This window comes from Macaca mulatta, chromosome 15 (assembly GCF_049350105.2).
Source record: "Macaca mulatta isolate MMU2019108-1 chromosome 15, T2T-MMU8v2.0, whole genome shotgun sequence".
In the NCBI taxonomy this organism is placed as follows: domain Eukaryota; kingdom Metazoa; phylum Chordata; class Mammalia; order Primates; family Cercopithecidae; genus Macaca; species Macaca mulatta.
Window position 1 is genome coordinate 118,305,899 of NC_133420.1, and position 20,873 is coordinate 118,326,771.

The 20,873-nt window shown below is 44.7% G+C and overlaps 1 protein-coding gene across 10 annotated transcripts in view; it reads left to right on the forward strand.

Moving 5' to 3' along the window:
- DAPK1 (death associated protein kinase 1) overlaps positions 1-20,873 on the forward strand; it is a 210,907-nt gene that overhangs the window by 63,781 nt on the left and 126,253 nt on the right. The window contains exon 1 of one of the 10 annotated variants that reach the window (XM_028834217.2): positions 10,277-10,592. The gene's annotated coding sequence lies outside the window, so the exon portion shown is untranslated. 10 annotated transcript variants of the gene reach the window in all.

Below are 20,873 nucleotides of genomic sequence, written 5' to 3' on the forward strand. Positions count from 1 at the left end.
CTGTGTGGAAAATTGCAGTCTCATTGGTGAGGAAGAGGGTGTCACAAATTAAGGACTGGCTCTTGAGGCTTTTTTCTGGAACCGATACTAGGAGTTGAGCCCACTTTCACTGGCCAGAAGTCCCATGAAAGCATGGGTGTGTCCTCCTACCTCATGCTGAAAGGAGAGGACTCTGAAATATTTGATGACTATCACTGCCGTAGTAGTAATTTGAATAGAGAATTATATCATATTTTTATAGAAAAGAGTATAAGGAATTGAGTCATTTGCTAACTCAAAGACTCTACATTATTTATACCTGAAAGAAGTTGAGATTGTCCATGTAACCACCTGACATACTGTTTGGCTTAATTTAAAGCACAGTGTGCAGAAGGAAATAAATAAATCTTGCCAAGTATAACTCATCAAATAATAGCATGTCAGGTGCCCAAATTTGGAAGACAGATTGAAGCAAAAGTCTGCTGCTATTGCAAAGCAAAGACAATTTGCTGTATATTAAACTTAAGGAATGATTTAAAGAGGATTCTTACCAGGCATGATGCCTTGCTCGGCTTTTTTTATAGAACTTGAAACAAGTGCTGACCTCATAAACTTTTTTACTTTTTTCATGACAAATGTGATTTGGAGTGAAAGTTGGACAATGGAAGGAGGGTGATGATCCGCCTAGAGATTTGTTATTGGTGAATTTCAGGACAGATCTTGGGTCTCTCTTGGTGAAATAATCATGTTTCTATTCTGTTGTCTAGAAGCATTTTGTAAGCAAAAGAGACTTTTTGTTTTTTATTAACTGTACCTTCGGGCATTCTCTCCTGGTAAGCTCCAATTGCTAAGTTTATAAGTACATGCATCTGTGAGGATTTAGTCAATCAAGTCACACAAGTTTATTAGACACATACTGTATGAGGAAGAATTATGGGAGTTACAATTGAGGGCACAGAGAGGAACATATTTTTAAGCTCCTTGAATGCTTTTAAATTTAAGGGGTTCACACTCCCATTTGGAAGGTACAGTGTGAACACCTGCATTGACAACACTATTTCTTTCCACTCTGGGGTGGGTCGTAGTGTTCGTGGTCTCGGAGAACTGTGCCTCCCTGTTGTATCTTGGCTTGACTCCCCCATTCCCTGAATTGGGGCTGGCTTTCTGACTTGCTCTGCCCAGCAGAGTCTTGCAGAGAGACATGTGGGATGTCCAAGGTTAGACCTTGCTCTCGTGGGACACTTTGCTGTCATGTAAAGATGCTCTGTCAAGCCGCCTGGAGGGTGAGAGGCCACGTGAAGTGAGAGGCCCAGCCAAGAGGCCAGCACACACCACCAGATGTTCAGGTGAGGCTGTCAGCCCACCAGCCAGCACCTCTCACCCCCCGCCTCTTAAACTGCAGACATGTGACTGAACCTAGCCAGCACCAGGAGGAGCAGATGACCTGCCCAGCTGAGCCCAGCCCATGTTGCAGCCCCCAGAGTTGTGAGCATGAGAATGATTGCCATTTGGGCCTCTAAGGTTGGAGTGGTATATTTGTGTCCTATGGATGATCAGTGTCCATTCCCTGCTCATGCCCTCTGTAACAGCCGCACAGACCTTGCCGCATGGCATAGTTTTTGGCACCATTTTGGATATGTTCTTTATTTAGTTTAGGATGCCCGTCTCCCCTTTTCCTCCTTGGAGCTTCTTTGTCCCATCTTCAAAACCCAGGTACTTCTCCGGATTCCCCCTGGAGTCCTCCATACACATCTCTGTTACTGGCACTTTACTTTCTACAGTACACTGTGCTGATTTGTTTACAGATTAGTCTGAGGCTGACCTCTGCAGGAAAAGAGTCTATTTTCTCTCCCCTGGCTCTTGGGCCCCGACTCAGATCCTGGCACACAATAGGCATGGTGGGTTATTGGGTGAGAAGGCATAGAGAATAACTACTGTGTGATCATGAGCACTGTGCTGGGAGTCAGGGAGTATGGCTGACCAGTCCTGGCTGTCCCATTCACTGAGACATGTGTGACAAATGACTCACTACTTAAGGCTCATTTTTGTTATCTGGGAAATGAGGATTTCTATCTTAGTCTACTTTTTGCTGCTCTAGCAGAATACCTGATAAGGGATAATTTATGAACAATAGAAGTTTATTTTGCTTATGGTTCTGGAGGCTGGGAGGTCCAAGACCTTGTCACCAGCATCTGGCTATGGCCTTCCTACTGTGTTATTTCATGGTAGAAGGCAAGAGGGATAGGGAGGGAGGGAGGGGGAGAGAGAGAGATTGAGAAAGAAAGAAAGAGAGAGAGAGAGAGAGAGATGAAGCAAGGTAAATTCATCCTTTTAATCTGGAACCAGCTCCCACAATAACTGCATTAATTCATTCATGAGGCAGAGCCCTCATGATCTAATCATCTCTTAAAGGTGTCACCTCTTAACACTGTTGCATTGGGGATTAAATTTCTAACACATCAACTTGGGGGACACATTCAAACCATAGCCAGTGCCACTGGCTCTTCTGATTCCAACTTTCTTATGTGGTAGAAGCAGTAAAGACGCTTGGATTTCTGAAGAGGAAGAGCTGATAGCCCTGTGGTTTCATTTCTTCATTGGTTTTGGCTGAAGGCAATTGGGCTTCACTGTGTCTGGGAAAACACAGTGAAAACCAGGAAGACCCTCTCCACATTTGCTGAGCGCTGGCACGCAGCGTGCTGTGGAAATTCCCAGAAAGACTTTTCACACAGGAGCTCAAAGGGCCCGAGGTCACGGGTGCTCCAGAAAGCACCACCACAGCTCCTTGGTGTCTCCCAGGATGTGTTGCAGAGGTCCTGGCAGCCTGGAGGGCCAACAGTTGAGAGCATGAAAAACAAGTGTCGAGGCTGTAGAGAAAGAAGAACGGGAGACAGAACTCAACTCAGGGAGACAACTTTGCCTCTGGGAGCTTCTCTGAGGGGTTAAAGCAAAACACTGAAGAATCACAACCCCATCCTCTGTCCAGAGCAGAATCTGACTTGAGGATGCAGCTCTCAGGATCAAAAGCAGAGGGACTTGAGGGATCATGTCTTCCAATGCCCCCTATTTTATACTTGGGGAAAGTAAAGCCAGTAGAGGTGAAGTGCCTTACTACAGGCCATTGCAACCGGCTAGTAGGAGAATGGCTAGTATGGCACTAACTCGGGTTGCAGATTGAAGGGAATTTACCTTCTGAGCTTCTGGACCTCCAAAGAAGGCTGAGTGTGTGATGTTCTCTCTGTCTAAAAGAGAGGTAAAATGATGAGGAACTCAAATCTCACTTCTTGAACTCTGAGGTGTGGGCCTGAACCCAGACCTACCATTTTAAATTTACTGTTCTTTTCCCCTTTTTTCACTCTTTCTTTTTATCTTCCGTTTTCCACTGCTACTATCATTTTTATTATTGCTACTTGCTACTCCTAGTTGTACACGAACACTTACCTTTGCCATATGGAAGGCACTGTGCTAAGCTCTTGACATGTATTATCTCATTTCATTCTTCCAAGAACCCTGAGAGGTAGGCATTATTCCCTTTATTTTGCCAATGATGAAACTGAGACCCAGAGAAGTTGAGCATCTTGCCTGAGGTCACACACCATTTAGTGGCAGTGCTGAGTTTTGAAACTTCTGTCTTTCTGTCTCAGCATTCTTTTTTTTTTGAGATGGAGTTGCTCTGTGGCCCAGGCTGGAGTGCAGTGGCGCGATCTCGGCTCACTGCAAGCTCCGCCACCTGGGTTCACGCCATTCTTCTGCCTCAGCCTCCTGAGTAGCTGGGACTACAGGCACCGGCCACCACGCCCAGCTAATGTCTTGTAGTTTTAGTAGAGATGAGGTTTCACCGTGTTAGCCAGGATGGCCTCGATCTCCTGACCTCGGGATCTGCCCGCCTCGGCCTCCCAGAGTGCTGGGATTACAGACGTGAGCCACCGCGCCCGGCCCTCAGCAGTCTGTTAAGAGTTCTTGGAACTGCATCTCAGCTATGTCACTATAGAGTTGGTAGTCAACCATTAAGCCATTCTTGTTCTTTAGGAAAGTAGAATCTATATTATCTCCAAGATGATATGACTCAACAAAGTAGGGCCTCCAAAAACTGAGGCTGTAAGGAATGCCCCGAATGCTCCAATTAAAGAGGAAAAGTGGAGGGAGGTAAATAGTTACTGGTAAGGAAATTTTCTAACTAAGCTCAGATTATTTAAACGATCTACCAAAAATAAGGTGAGGAGAATCAATTACGTAAGTAGTGATGACTGCAGAACTAGCCTAGACCAAACCTGGCTGATTGTGACAAATAACTAAATACAAAAACAAAATAAAACAAAGCAAAATCGTAGACTGATGTTCAGAATAAGAACAAGGATGTGTTGGACATGTTGGTTGGGCTCTTGGAAGGATGAAAGGAAAGCAGCAAACACTAGCAAGCCGGTCATCTCAGGCCAACCATGTTTCCTTATCTGAACACATCAGTGCACTGATGAAACACAGATTTTATCACAGCATACAGCGGGTTTTGGCAGGGCATCGATGATGTCCCTCCTTGCAGTCGCTATGGAAGGAGCATGAACTGACACCTATATATTCAGGTGCCTGGTTGCAAAGAAAAATAGCAAGAAAGCTCATTAATGAAGGGTTGCGAATGCAGAGAGACGTTCCCCAGAATTCACGTTGGCAGTTCATCTGAAGATATAGATGGACTGCTTATGAAATCTAGAGTTCCTTCCAAAACAAATTATTGTGAAATTAAAATATTCTCTTTCTATTGGCAAAGCAAGTGAAGGCAAAGTCATGGGAACGTGGCGGACTTTAGAGACGCTTGGCCTCCCATGGTGGCTGGTGCCAAGTCAATCTGTAGCTGATTATTGTCTCGAACGTGTACTCAAATGAGCTGTGTAGCAGGCCATCTGCTGTCTCCTCGACTCAGTTGATAGGCCCTGGAAAAGGGAAATCCTGCCAAAATGCAAATATCGTACTAAACTGATAATATAGGGAGAGGAGCTACAGGCTGTGGGGGAATGAGGGTAGGGGAGGGAATGGGGCGTGGGGAAGAAATAAGTGACTGTCTTCGCCCCTCCTCTATGTCTTTCCATCCTCCTGTGTTTCTTCCTGTTAGAGAAAGACCAGGTGTGGATCGGTAGACCCTGGTCACAATTGGAGACGCGGGATCAGACTGGAAGTAGCCAGGGAATTAGGCTCGGTTGTGAGGATGCTGTTTGTAGCCTCTTCATTTGAATTCAAGAACTTGTAGCCTCTTGGTTTACACGGGCACGCTTGTCATGTAAGCGTGTTAGGATTAAGCTTTTCTCAGTGCTGGAGATGGAGTTGTTGCACTCATGGGGCTACCACCTGGATTCCTCAGATTGCTTTAGAATAAGTCTGTGAGCCCCACCCCACCGGACCTCCCTCCATGGCGTCCCTCCCAAGCATGGCTCAGGGGTTCTGAGTTGCTGTGTTGAATGGATTGGCTAGCGATCGTTTCCATGGGCATACTGCTCCATCATTTCCAAATGCTTTCGTGTTCACTTTCAGTTCCTTTTAATATTTATAGACACCCCAAAAAGGCTGCCACTATTCAGTTGTGTCCAGCTGGAGCGCACGGGGCTGTCTGAAGGGGCAGTCGCTATGCATTGGTTGCTGACTGCCTGCAGGCCGTGGGCCAACCCTGCCAGCTCTTCCAAGTCTTCATGCATTGCTGGGAATCAGAGTTTTAAAATATTGACAGTGGATTCAGTTCTTTTCAAAACACTGTGCCCATTGCTCTGGATCAAACAAACACCATCCCACACAACACTCCAGTTGTGATCAGTGGATTAAAGCAACACTCCTTGGTGAATGAGGCTTCTTTTGATGGTGCTTGCATTTGAAAAGAGTTTTGTTGGAGCAATTTAGCTTCTAATTAATGCAGTCCGTGGGGGAGATGTTTTTTCATGGAGGCATCTTCTTGTGCCTGCTCTGGGTCCCTCAGCTTCAAGGAATGTTGGCTAAAGAGAGTGGGAAAGTGGGATGCAGTGTGGGTGACGTCACCTTGCAGCCTGACCATGCCTCCTCCGTCCTCTCTGCACAAGGTGACAACCCACCAGGATATGGAAGGGGAAAGCTGTCACATGTGCCTTGTGTGATCCACCCAAGTCGTTACGAATCATTTTCTAAAAATCCTTGCAGAGTGGGTAATGGGTATCTGAGCCACATAGTGTTGGGGCTGTTGCAAAACAGGTCCACTTCCAAATTGCAGCCTTGATCATGTACTCCCTGGGTGGGAAAGGGGAGCTCTCCACAGTAAAGAACTCAGTTCTTGTCCTCAGATATGTGGTGGTGTGATGTGATGAGCAGACTTTATACTGAGAAAGGAATTTTGGAGGAATACAGAATCCAGCTAACTCAGTAGGAGTGATTAAAAAATACTGGAAGTGTGTGGTAAGGCAGATTCTCTTGATAGAGGAAATTCTCCAGGTCACCTGTGGTTTTTTAATAAGCAGCATCCCTTTGCATTAACCTCAGTGGTGCTCAGCCTTGGCTGCTTGGGGAATCCCTGTGAACTTTAAGCACTGTGTGTACTTGGGCTCAGCCTCAGAGATTAGGCTTTAATTGGTGTGGAGTCTGGTGAGGGCATCTGGACTTTTAACAGCTCCCCCACTGACGATGGTTGAGAATTACTACTCTAGTCTGTGAGTTTTAGACTTCACTGTGCATCAGAAGCACCCAGGAGCTCGTTAAAATGCAGATTGCTCGATTTGCCCCCATGGACTGAATCCTGGGTTCAAGGGGGAGCCCAGGAACCTGTATTTTTAAAAGCTCTACCTCCAGTGAGACTCAGGTGATCATTGGCTTAAGTGCTTCATCACAGGTGCCCATATAGAAATACACAGATAGGTTATTTCATTATTTGCAGTTAATACATATAAATACTTTAGTGTCCTACTTTTGACAAGCAGTTGAATGGGAAATCAGTTTCCTGAAATGGATGTCAGTTTAGGCTAAAATGTATGATTACCTAAGTTCTTACTGCTAGAGAATTCAGACTGATAGGCCATGTTTTCCAGAGGAAGTGGGTGCAGAACTGGGTCCTGTCAGTGTCAACGCGGATGCATCCGGGTGTGTAGCGGTGCCTTTTGGTTAAACCCAGGCTTTCCCTACGAGAGGTCTTCCAGTCCATTAATCTTGTGTTAAGTTTCTCGGCTGGAATGGTGGTTTATAGAAGTGATGCCAAACAGCTGTAAATGCAAGGCTGAGAACTATTTGTCCTCTTCCTTTATTTTTAAGACTTCAGAAAACAACTTTCACTAAATTGGTAAATGAAGTTTTAGGTATTATTTTCTGATTAATGAAATCACCGTAAACTGCTACTTCTAGACTTCTGAATGTCATGATTTTATTTCTGGTCTTACTATGTTTGTGTCTCTGAGTCTTAATGGCTAGAAATGCTTATAAGACAAAAGCAATGTATGTTTTTTCCTGCATCAGATTCTTTTACACCTTATCTTGAAGTTTGCATAACTGGTCACTTTCTTTTTTTTTTTAATTACTTTTTGATAAGAGAAAAATTTATGTTAGTTGCAGTCCAGGAAAGAGAAGGCACAAACACTGCTGATCAAATGTTACTAAAGCTTTTATGAACTCTTGAACCTCATTTTCCCTCCCATGTGTACACAAGACGCACTTCATTCTTGCTGTTTATGCCTCTCGTCTAATAGAAACTTCACTTCTGACTCCAACCTTGTCTAATTATTAACACAGAGAGGTACTAGAAGTTGTCCATTAGCAAAGAAGAGAAAAATTATGTTTAGGGAACTAATTTTATAACAGCTTCAAATGGCTTTGATGTAGCTCTGCCAGATATACCTCTTTTTATATCATCAAATACTTTGCTTTACCTTGGAGAATATTATCCCCAGGTTGGGACAGGAGATTTCCCATTCTTTTCATTATTTTGTTATGCAAAAAATCCCAAACAGCCAGATGCACCTCTTGTAAATAATACATGTTTTCCTCTGCAGAACTGTAATCTATGTGACACCTACAAACAAGGGACTGCTTGAGGAGTGAAAACCTGGCTTAACACAGACGTGTACTTCTTAGGGAATTCTTTATAGGAGGGAGGCAGTGATTTAGAAGATGAAAGATTTCATTCCAGAGATTGAACTGCCTGTACAGCTGTTCAAAATGCCTGATTCCCCAGATTTCGAGTACAGCAGAGAGGGGAGAGAAGCCATTTGGAAATACATAGGGTGACGAGTAAGAGTCTCAGAGATTTTTTTCTTCCCATCTGAAGTGTCGTATGCTCAGTTTGCTTCCCTTGCTTACATGTGGGACTGACCCCTGACTGTGCTGATAAGAGAAGAATAAGTAAGTAAACAGCCCCAGGATTTGAGGCTGATAGAAAAGTCACTTGGTTTCAGTGAACTGGACTGGAACACGAGCCTTTTGTTTGCTCTTGAAAGTTTAGCACTTGAATTTCAGGTTGGGCTGTTTAGTTCATTAAAGAAAATGTGGATGCCTCATGCCAACGCCTGTTTTCTTTAGGCCTTGAGAATAGAAGGCCTGTGTATTCGGTACACACACACTAAGGGAACAGTGACTTAATTGTACCCTGGGAACAAAAGCCATTACCTGAGGACAAGATGGGGGACCCCAGGCTTCTGCTCGCTGTTTCTCTCTGCAGAGTCAGCATTGCTGGGAACCTGGAGCAAGCGTCTGAACTGCTGCTGGTGTTTGCCTGTGACATTGTAATCATGGACTGGTTTCTCCTGGAGCTTAAACATGAGGGGAACTTGGCTTCTTGCGAAGAGACCCAGAGTCTAGGCCACATCCCCCACCCCCCAACACACACACACACAGGCCAGAAGCAAAGCGGGAGGAGAGGGAAAAGGGAAGGCAGAGGGTTTGGTTCTCTCCATTTGATCTGTCTCCTTGCAAACGTTCCAGTGTTACAAATGGATGGTTGCATCCTGCGGTTGCCCATCTGTCTGCCAGCAGTCCAGCTTCAGCTGATGGCATGTAGAGAGCGTTTGCACACTTTCCTTACACGGTGATCCGCGGGCAGTGTGTGCGTGCCAATGAGAGCGTTTGGGGGCCTTCGGGGTTTTGGGGGATACCCTTGATTATTCTCTCACACGAAAGCGGTGCCTCTCTGTCCCTGGGATGGGGACATGGGGGTTGGAGGCCTCTCTCCTTCTGAGGGACTAAGTGGTTGGCTTTGCTGTTGGCTCGAGCCAGCTCTTTGGTTGCAGACCCTGGAGTCCCAGGGATCTTCCTTCGCGGGCTTTGTGTTTTCTTTTGCCTTTGTGGATCAGCCAAGGCCACCGTTTAAATGTTCTTTGTTCGCTGGGGAGGATTCTGTCATGCCAGGGGCTGGGAATAAAAAAGTCCCAAGTAGACTTGATCGGCATTGGAAACTCCCATCCCTCAGTGGTTGTCTTGAATTTTGGTAAATCTAGACCGATGAATATAGTGGTTAATAATCATAGTAGTAGCAGCAAAAACAAAGCTGGCATTCATTAACCTCTCACACTGCCCCGTGGCCTTTATACATTAACACTTTTAATCCTCGTAGTAAGAGGTCTTTATTTTTTTTAAATGAAGCAAATGAAGAGCAAGTATGTAGACTGGGTTCTATGACAATGGCTACTAAATATAATGTATTTTCCTTGAAGTCGTGCCATTGTAAATGGGAGCCAGCTTTTCTCAAATTTCAATGTGCTTTTGAGTCACGTGAGGATCAGGCAGATTCCAGTTCAGTAGGCGATATTGTTTGGATATTTGTCCCCACCCAGATCTCATGTTGAATTGTAACCCTCCATGTTGGAGGTGGGGTCTGGTGGGAGGTGTCTGGGTCATGAGAGTGGGTCACTCATGGCTTGGTGCTGTCCTGGTGATAGTGAGTGAGTTTTGGTGAGATCTGGTCGCTGAAGAGTGTGTGGTTCCTCCCCCTCACCTTGCTTGTGCCCTCCCCATGTGAAGTGCCTGCTCCCACTTCACCACCCCCCAAGAATAAAGGCTCCCTGAGGCTTGCCCAGAAGCCGAGCAGATGCCAGTGCCATGCTTATACAGCTTGCAGAATCGTGAGCCAATTAAACTTCTTTTATTTGTAATTTACCCATTCTCAGGTATTTCTTTCTTGCATTGCGAGAACAGCCTAACACCGTAGGTCTGGGTGGGGACTGAGCTTCTGCATTTAAAGCACACATCCAGATGAGGCCCATGCTGCGCCCACAGAACGTGTTGGGTGGTGAGGTTCTAAGCTAGAGATTGCCAAGCCTGGCTGAGATTCTGAAACACACAGCTCTCCTCCCACCTTCCAGATGCTGATTCTGAAGACAGGAGTTTCGCTTTTACAAAACACAGAGCAAACTGGGGTTTTAAGCTTATCTGTGATCTCTGCAAGGCCACACGGACAGTACCGAGGCTCCTAGGGTTCAGAACGCCTTCCCTCCTCGTAATACCTCTGACTGCATGTTAAATGGCTCTGACTGCGTGTTAAATGGTATCATGTGCTGAAGGCTGCGCACAAGTTCGTGTCTTTCCTTCTCGCTGACATCTGCCACAGCTGACAACCCACCTCGGATGCCCAGGGGAATGAGCTTCATTTCCTGCCTTGTAACCTGAGCCAGGTCTTCCTCCAGGTGAGCCCATCGTGCACTGCACAATCCTCATAGGAGGCACTGAAGCTCTGTCTCTCCTGGATGGAAACCCTGCTCCCTGGAGAGATGGGGACACTGGCTTTCTGTTCATTGCACACAGTGATATGGTAATATAACATCCAGAGATGATGGGAGAAGGAGCAGAGAGGGAGGGAGGGATGAGTTTGAAAGAGTGGGAATATGTGGCTCTGAAGGAGGTGTGTTTGCAGAGAAGGACAGCACAGCTGAGGGCTTCCCCAACATGGCTGTGCTGTGCTGCCTCTTCCTGACCACCAAGGATCAGTCTTCTTGAAGAAGAAAGTGGCTTCAACTCCAGTCAGCACTTTATGTCAGTGTCCTGTCACCTCAGGACCCTGATCTTCTTCTCTAGTTACTTCTGTAAAGCTCCAGTACTCCAAGTGTCCAGGAATTGACCAAGCTAGGGAGCCAGTGTCCAGGAATTGAACAAGCTAGGGAGCCAGTGTCCAGGAATTGACTGACCAAGCTATGAGAAATGCTCTTGCAGGATTGACTTCATGCCCCTTATCTCTGTAATTCTAATGTGAGCTCACCTTTGATTATTTGGTTTCTTTAGAGATATTTTCATTACTGAATGCTTAGGATTAGTTTGGGCTCCTTGTGACAGAAAACCTCAAATAATAATGACTTAAAGAAATAGGAGTTTATTTCTATATCATATAGAAGGAGTCTAGGCTGATATGGCAGCTCTGTGATATCAAAGACTTTGGCTCCTTTTATTATGCCACTGTGCTATCCTAAGCATGAGATTTTGACTTCATGGCCCACGATGACTGCTCATGCATTAGCCATCACATCTTCATTCCACCCAGCAAGAAGAAAGAAGAGAGAAAGGAAGGCACGTCCTTTCCCATGAAAGACATTCCTTGGATATTGCACACAGTAATTCTGCTTACATTCTGTTGGTCAGAACATAACAACATGGCCACAGCTAGCTAGTTATGTGGCCATAAGGAAATCTAGGAACAGTAGTCTTTTTACCAAATGCCAGATTCTCAGCTAAAAATTGGGATAAACACACTGTCTCTGCCTCATTGGAGTCTTAAGGTCATTCAAACCTAGGTAATGTTTGGATTTGGTCCAAAAATTTCCAACAGATGCTTCCCAGGCATTTTATATATGTCACGGGAGGTTTGCAGTCATGCTGGATCTCTTAATCGTTCCTCCAAGAGGAGACAGAGCTGGCCCTTAGAGGTGATGTTAATTAACCATGGCTTAATAATTTAATTAATTATGGCTGGCATGGAGTGCAAATATGAGGAGAAAACTGCTGGCAATCATCTAAGTTTGAAGGTAAAAGGTGGCCAGGCGCAGTGACTCCCACCTGTAATCCCAGCACTTTGGGAGGCCAAGGTGGGCAAATCACCTGAGGTCAGGAGTTTGACACCAGCCTGGCCAACATGGTGAAACACCATCTCTACTAACAATACAAAAAAAATTTAGCCAGGCGTGGTGGTGCGCCCGTGTAATCCCAGCTACTCGGGAGGCTGACGCAGGAGAATCACTTGAACCTGGGAGGTGGAGGTTGCAGTGAGCTGAGGTCATGCCCCAGCACTCCAGCCTGGGCAACAGAGCGAGACTCTGTCTCAAAAAAATAAAATAAGGCCAGGCGTGGTGGCTCACACCTGTAATCCCAGCACTTTGGGAGGCTGAGGTGGGTGGGTCACCTGAGGTCAGGAGTTTGAGACCAGCCTGACCAATATGGTGAAACCCCGTCTCTACTACAAATGCAAAAGAATTAGCCAGGCGTGGTGGTGTGCACCTGTAGTCCCAGCTACTTGGGAGGTTGAGGCAGGATAATTACTTGAATCTGAGAGGTGGAGGTTGCAGTGAGCCAAGATTGCACCACTGCACTCCAGACTGGGCAGCAGAGTGAGACTCCATCTCAATAAAACAAAACAAAATAAAATAAAGTAAAATAAAATAAAATAAAGATAGAAGGCAAGATGCATACATTCATAACTGTTCTCTCATGCTGGCCTCAGCTTACTGGGGATGTGCACGTGTGTTTGGAGCCCGGCAAAAGAGCTTTACAATAACAGTCACAGCAGGAGTAGAAAAACGGGCCTCGCTTCAGCACCAGAGGGAGTGCATGGGTCTGTGTCAGCATCAGGTGCTTTATGGGGTGTAGTGAGGGCAACAAACCTTAAGGAGTGTGTGGATTCTGAGATCCCAATTTCGAGAAAACAAAGCCCCAAGCTGGAACTCCCAGGCGTGTCACTGTTCCTCCATGGGGGTTACAAAGGAGTAATTTGAAGAGTGACATCAATATTATTTAAATGTGGAGAATCAAATAGATTTTGAGAGCTAGTGCAGGGCTGAGTGGAAATTTTCCAGATTTCTGTACACATGAAGACTCATAAGAGGGCTGAATGTTATCTCTCCTTCCTGACTTTATTTGACCTGACAACAAACACAAATTATTCCCTTTTGAAGAGAATGTATGAAGAGTGGTGGAAAAATAGGAATAATTTTCTTCGACCTAATCATCTCAAACTCAAACAAAACAACCCTCACATTCTCAGGCATTAAGGAGCTCCCTGGCAAGGGAAGGCCAGGGCGGAACAGAAGGTACAGATAGAATTTATACCACATGGGGCCATGACAGACCCAGCCATGCCTGGGAGGAAGGCTGCAAATGCAGTGAAGTCCTGAAACCCAAGAAGCCAAATCTCAATTTCACGTGCCTTACAAATGCCTTCTGTGGTTCAATGTTTTGCTTTTTCTCTAACAAGCTCAGGTTAGCGGTAGTCAGATATCTCAGCGTGAGCATCTCTCTAATGTTAGCATTCAGCATTCCAAACTTGGGTGGACTTCGCTGAGCTCATTCTTCTTACACATACACACACACACACGTACACACACGTACGCACACACACATACACACGCGCGCACACACACACACACACACCTGAGTCAGAGTTAATGAAAATGTGTTTGAGTTTGTGCTAAAGGCAAGCTGAGCAAATGTTTTCCTGCAGTGAATGTGTTACGTCATTATCTGTGCTAATAATTTTAAGAATAAAAAGCAAAGCACAGTGGACTCCTATATTTGCTCTTATGTTTTCTACTGTCATCTAAATCATGTCTCTTCAGACACATGTTTGCTTCTGGGGATGGTTTTATCTTGTCAAGTGTGTTTGTTCTTGGAGGCAGGAAAGCAGGCTTGGGTGACTGGTGAGCCTTAGTTGCATTTTGGCCTCTGCCCCTCTTGAGCTGCCTGTTACTGATAAATTACTGTGTTTCTCTGGATCTTGTTTTTTCGTTTTGTTTTATTTTATATGGAGTCTCTCTCTGTTTCCCGGGCTGGAGTGCAATGGCGCTATCTCAGCTCACTGCAACCTCCACTTCCCAGGTTCAAGTGATTCTCCTGCCTCAGCCTCCCAAGTAGCTGGGATTACAGGTACCCGCCACCACACCTGGCCAATTTTTGTATTTTTAGTAGAGACGGGGTTTCACCATGTTGGCCAGGCTGGTACCAAATGTCTGACCTCAAGTGCTCCGCCCTCCTCGGCCTCCACGCCCGGCCCTGGATCTCGGTTTTAATTGTCCTACAGTAGAAATGACGGTGCCCTCCTTATAGCACTGCTGTGAGGACGAGGTGAGCTCCAGGTATGGACACGCAGGATGCAGCCCAGTGCCCAGCAGCCTGCAGCTGCCCCATAAATGGGCAATTCCTTTCTCTTCCTTGACTGTCCTTTTGCCTTCTTTGGGTCAAAACTTGGCTGCTCAGTGTTTAGGGGAAGAGATAATATTCGGTTTGTCACTCAGATATGTACGGGAATCTGGTATGGAACTTACGGTCAGTGAAGCGAACCTAAGAAGCTGTGTGTGTACAGCTGTGGTTCTCAAAGTGATGATAATGAGATGCATTATCAGAGACCACTCTGGACCTGCATCATTAGCATCACCACCTGGAAACAGGTTAGAAATGCAGATTCTCAGGTTCCACCCCAGACTTACGGAATTGAAAACTCGAGGTGGGGCCCAGCGATCCGTGTTTTAACCAGACTTCAGGTGATTTGAATGCATGCTAACTAACACCTGACAGCTACTAGTCTCTACATCTAAGTTATCAGGCTCCTTGAATCTTAGACTTCCCTGAGGAACATATAAAAATACAAAAGTATTTTAAAATACAAGACATGCTGATTTAATGAGTCTGGGGCAGAGCCCAGGCACCAGGATGTTTTAAAAGACTGCATCAGTGATCCAGCACAGTGGCTCACGCCTGTAATCCCAGCACTTTGGAAGGCCAAGGATGGTGGATCACCTGAGGTCAGGAGTTCGAGACCATCCTGGCCAACATGGTGAAACCCCATTTCTACTAAAAATACAAAAGTTAGCTGGGCGTGGTGGTGCGGACCAGTAGTCCCAGCTTCTCAGGAGGCTGAGGCAGGAGAATTGCTTGAACCCGGGAGGTGGAGGTTGCAGTGAGCTGAGATCGTGCCACTGCACTCCAGTCTGGTGACAGAGCAAGACTCTGTCTCAGGAAAAAAAAAAAAAAAAAAAAAAAAAAGGACGCCACCAGTGATTCCTGTGTGCAACCAGGATTGAAAAATTCTGCTCTAAAGAATTTCTGTCTGGGTCTCTCCCTTTCCCCTCCCCTCCTCCTCGGGGTGGGGGTTGGAACTGGAGGAAGAATTATTTTGGAACAGGTGCTCAGAGGAGATGACAGGGATGCGGCGAGAAGCTACCCACAGGCTGTAGAACGTTTCCATTGCCTTTACCTCATTTCCAGCTGCTCTGATATTTTTTGATGGCAGCCTTCTTCTGATTTTAAATGTAACTCATGCTCATGTAGAAAGTTTGAAAACAACATAGAAACTTTGAAGGAGAAAATAGGACTCTCTCGTAATCCCATCCCCTGAAAGATCCCATTAAATGTTAACATTTTGCCGTATTAGCTTGCAGCCTTGCATCTATATGTCCTTTTTAGTAGAAAATTAGGATCATACGGATGTATGTAGTTGCATGGCTTGCATTTTTAACCGAATATTACATTATGATAATGCATGATATATTTTTAATTTCATTTTCAAAGCTGGCATCAGATTGCACCATGTGGATTTATCATAATTAGCTCAGCCGTTTTCCTCTGGTGAGTGTCTTCCATGGTGGGTACAAATATCCTTGTAAAGCAATCTTTGATTGCTTTTCTGATTATTTCCTTAGGATAGATTCCTAGAAGTAGATGCACTGAGCCAAAAGTTATAAACATTTTAAAGGTTCTTGTTACACGGAGCTAAATTTGTTTCCAGAAGGGTTGTGTTGTCTTTACTCCCACTCCGAATAAGACAGTGCCTGTTCCGTTGTACTTTTGCTAAAGTTGGCTATTATCTTAAAATACAAAACCCAAACAAAACCAGAAAATAATCCCATTTGCCACTTTGCAGAGCCAAGTGTCCATGCCCTTGACCTCTAGCAGCTCTCTGTGAATGTGGTGACAGATTCCTACACCCATGTGTCTTCATCTTCCTTTTACTCATCTTTCAGAGTCATGTTTATCTTTCAATGTCTGACAGCTTTAGTTTGGGGATTTTCGTCTTATCTTGGGATTTGAGGCCATCTGGGCTTCTCAGCTCTGCTCTTGCAGCTCCATCTTTATTGTATCTGGACTTCATCTCTAATGCTTTTGTACCATTTAACCTCTTTGTGCCATGCACACCAGCCTAGACCAGTGTGGCGTTTAGGCCACCTTCATAGAGGTCCTTAATACATGCTCTGGGATATTGCAGCAAAAGGCACACATAGCATTGCAAAGTTAAATTATTCAGGCTCACCCAAGTGTATGTAATCTATTTCAAGGTGACACTGCACCCCCTCCCCACCAATACACACATTTCCCCACTCCCTTCACACACACTCAAGTGCACTTCTTCAGTGCATCATAAAGGGAAGCCTTTGAGGGCCTCTGACTAAAATAGTCAGAGAATCCATCTTCTTAGACTTCCTTGATAAATGATGTTTGATTGAAGCAATGAATGACTTGTTGCATACTTTCCTTTCAAACTGAGTGTGCATTACCTAGATAGAGAAGAGGAAGAGCACATTTCCACCCTTTCATTTAACATCTTGCAGTCATCCTGGCTTGTCACAGTGGCAAAGCCATGTAGGTTAGTAACTTTAGCTTTGGACCCTCCCAGAAGAAGCTCTGTGCTGGAAAGGTGGTGGGGAGGTAGTAGATCCGTCATAGTTTTAAAGCTGCTTCTGGCACTTTTACACCCTAGTTGCTCTACTTTGTGAATAACAGCAGAGGCACCCAGAATTGAGCATCACTTGGGAGGTAGAAAAGCTGAGAAGGACAAGAGCGGAAAGAAGAATTGAAGTCTTCTTCTACTCTGGCTGCAGATTGACACATTCTCTTCTATTATTTCGAAGTGATTCTTCTATTTCTGTTTTTCAATTCAGGGAAATCGGCTGCAGGAATGATCGCCTTACTTTTATTCCAAAGATTCCTGAACATGTTTTGTTCTATTCATCCATCCTTCTATCCAGCTATCCATTCATCCATCCATCCATTCCTCTAATAAAAATGTATTAAGTAGTATTATCCAACTTACTACTAGGAAGTGGCCACTTGTGGATCAAGGTTTTCTAAAGCCTAGCAGTGATGTATAACACAGGAATGTGTGTTAAGTGTCTGGAGGCCCAAGTGGTGGCTTGGTGGGGACTCACTGGTATATAGAGAATGCTGTTTTCATTGAAACTGGACTGTATGAAAAACATGGGGAATCATGTCATTATATAAGGCCTCATTATTTAATGGCAGTGGTTACAGCAGATAAAGCAGTTGAGGAGGCAGGCAGGGAAAATCCTTAACTGTGGGTCAGAGAACTTCACCGTCACTGATGAAACTGCCCCGTGTGCTCTTTCTTCCTGATATTTCCTTTAAGTTCCTATTTTTAAAAATAAATAAATAAAAAGGGGTGTCATTATGATTAGCTCATTTTGGAGATGTGGCTGGATAGTGACCCCCAAACATATCCTCCTCCTAATCCCTGGGACCTGTGAATGGTTACCTTCCATGGTAAAAGGGATTTTCCAGAGATGGCAACCGGGAACCTCCATGGAGGTGGTTCCCAATGCAAAGCAATCTCAAATATTTTGTTCTCATAAATATATTTTTACTTTTTAGACAACTTGTCCTAGTTTTGTGTTTGGAAAATATGATCTCGATCGCAGACGACACAGTCATATGAATTCTATCCTCTATCTCTTTATCTTTGGAGGAATTTCTTGCTTCATAGTTGAGTTCATTGGATATTGAGCACTTACTGTATACAGGATTATATCTACAGCTAGCATAAGACCAAATACAAAGATTAATACCTGCTCCTACTCTATATGACTTTACTACCTGCTCTAAGGCTCCCATCACTTTGGCCTTACGTGATATTCCAATAGTGATTAGATTGCCCCTGTAAAGAAGACACGTATGGCTCTCCCACGTAGGACCGAGCAGTTAAGCTTCTAAAGAGGTTTTCTGAAGTTTTAAGGGGAAGCAGTGCTCCAAGTATGGGTCTGTCAGCATATGGGGACACTTAATGTGAATATTTGATTGTTATTTTAGCATGTGCCCTTTGTACAACTTGACATTGACACTACCGTGAAATGTAAATTGCACAGAACTCCATGGGACCACTAAACCCTCTCCCAGTCAGCGACAGTTAGCAGAATGAATGCGTGACCCAGTTAGATAGCCATCGCATAGCTTATCCGAGTTCTCTCCGCTTGCTTTCAGTCTCCTTAACCGCTTTCAAAATTATCATGTAAAAGTCTGTTGCACACGCTTTCCCTCGCTGTTCAGACTAGCCTGCAAACGTCCATATCTTCAGAGACACCTCTGTTCCTTGGACACACATTGCTTTCTTCAAACTGCATAGTTGTGCTTTTGTTTTCATTTTCCCTTCTGAGGGGAGGAGCGGAGACTAGCAATGAATGGCACCTGGCTAGGGGTTACCCTTGAACATCCTGATATTAAGTAAATAGGCAAATAAAGTCTCTTTGTAGGCAAATAAACCCTGGTTTGCCTGAGTACAAGCTATGATGATGGAATCAAGCTGTAACTTGAAAAAAAAGAAACTTAGTTAATTTTACTTACAACGATATCCTGAAATCAAAATGGATTTAAAATTGCATAGTTATCATGACCAATAATTAGCCTCCACAGGCTGTGGTTTTGGAGGCTTTGCAGCCCATTTCAGCTGTTTGTGTGTAGTTGTAACTCATTTGGGTTGTAAATTAGAATCTGATTCTTTCCCCCTAACTACCCTAGTTCCCTTCTGGCCCTGTGGAAGATAAGCCATTCTGGGTCAAAAGCAGTGTGCTCACATGACCAGCCTGCAAAACAGAGTCAGCCTGAAAACTTCCAGGACTGGGCTGATTTGGAAACTTGGAGAAACTTTGCTACACAGGAAGATGTCTGCCGCCAGGGAACAAACCGGCAATTCATCTTGTGCCTTTCATCTGGAGTAGATCATGTGCCCTGAGGTCATATGTATTTTTAAACATTTATTCCCACTCATTTTCTTTAATTTGAGACTCTTGGGCTTAATGTAATAAGACATTTTAACTGAAATTTAATTTGAATAGGACCTTGCATATAGAGTTCGGTGCTCTACAAAAAATAACCAAGGTTTAAAAAGAAAACAAATCCAGGCGGCCTTCAAATATACCACTTAAAATGATCAACTTTACGTTTTTTAACAAAGATTGATTTTGTGCTCTGCTGGAATGTGGCCCTGTACCAGGTGCAGCCTTCTCCTCCGGTTCCTGTTTTTAATGAGCTGGAGTAGCTAGTGAGATCTGAAATGGGTCTACATAAAACGATTCTGAAAGAGTTGCTAGAATCTTGGCTTCTTTTCTGATTGTACCAAGCGGTGAAAGCAAAGTGGAGTTGGAGGTGAAATGAGTTATTATAAAAGGCTAGGTACGTCATGAAAAAGCCAGCAGAGAAACAGCGATCATTACAGTCTCCGGGACTGAAGCGTCTAGCCTGTTGGAGCTTAGAAATGGTTGACTTTGAGTGACAGTCTTCCCTGCTCTTCAATACGGTGCTCAAGACCTAAAACGTGGTCAGGAGCGGCTGGCAAGTTTGTTGAGACTGATGTGCCTCCTCAGTTGTTTCTGATATGTTTACTGATGGCCGTGAAGTGTTTCTCCTTACTGTGGTCACACTTTGCCAGTTTTCCCACCTTCTTCTTTTTTTTTTTTTTTTTTTTGAGATGGAGTCTCGCTCTGTTTCCCAGGCTGGAGTGCAGTGGCGCTATCTTGGCTCACTGCAAGCTCCGCGTCCTGGGTTGGATCAATTCTCCTGCCTCAGCCTCCTGAGTGGCTGGGACTACAGGCATGTGCTACCACTCCCAGTTAATTTTTGTATTTTTAGTAGACACAGGGTTTCACCATCTTGGCCAGGCTGGCGTTGAACTCCTGACCTCATGATCCACCCGCCTCGGCCTCCCAAAGTGCTGGGATTACAGGCATGAGCCACTGCGCCCAGCCAGTTCTCCCTGGTTCTAAGGGGGTCACTGTACCATAAAAGACCTTGAGAATACTGGGTGATCAGAACCACAGCAGTAGCAGCTGCTGCATGGTAAGTTCAGACCCCAGATTCCTTCATCTTTTGTTAAAAAGTGGTTGACCTCTGTGATCTCAGGATTTGTCTTCTCCAGGTCAAGAGTATATACCGTTGGCCACTTTAAAAATGGCATGCCATTTTTCTTTCTGTTATTTAATAGGATGAAGGAAATCAGAAAAGAAATGGTAAATAAGGAGAAAGACTCTTAAGGGGTTGCAATTCACAGCCAGGATGGGGAAGAATAGTATTTCATTATTACAGATTCCCCCTTTATTGTGGTATTTGAGAAAAACGCCCTCCCATCATACTATGCCTGACACTTCAGTGTTCAAGGAATGCTCATTGAATGGGTTAGTAAATCAATGAACGTAAGTAGCAGTCACTGCGAATGCAGGTAGAGACCCCAGTTGTTCCTCAGCTTATTTAAACTTGCCACTAGGCAGGAGCACTCAGCACTCTACCCGCAAGTGCGTGCAGCAAATGTAATGAACCCCAAGCAGCAGGCTTGCTAATTCTTACAACTGAGACAAACAAGGGGAAATAATGAATATCAGCACCGTGATCACTTGAAAGTGGAGAAGAAATGAATCGGCCCCAAGTTTAAGAAATGCGATGTGTAGAGAAAGAGCAGACTCCTGTGAGCAGTGACAATCTAAGCTTGCAGC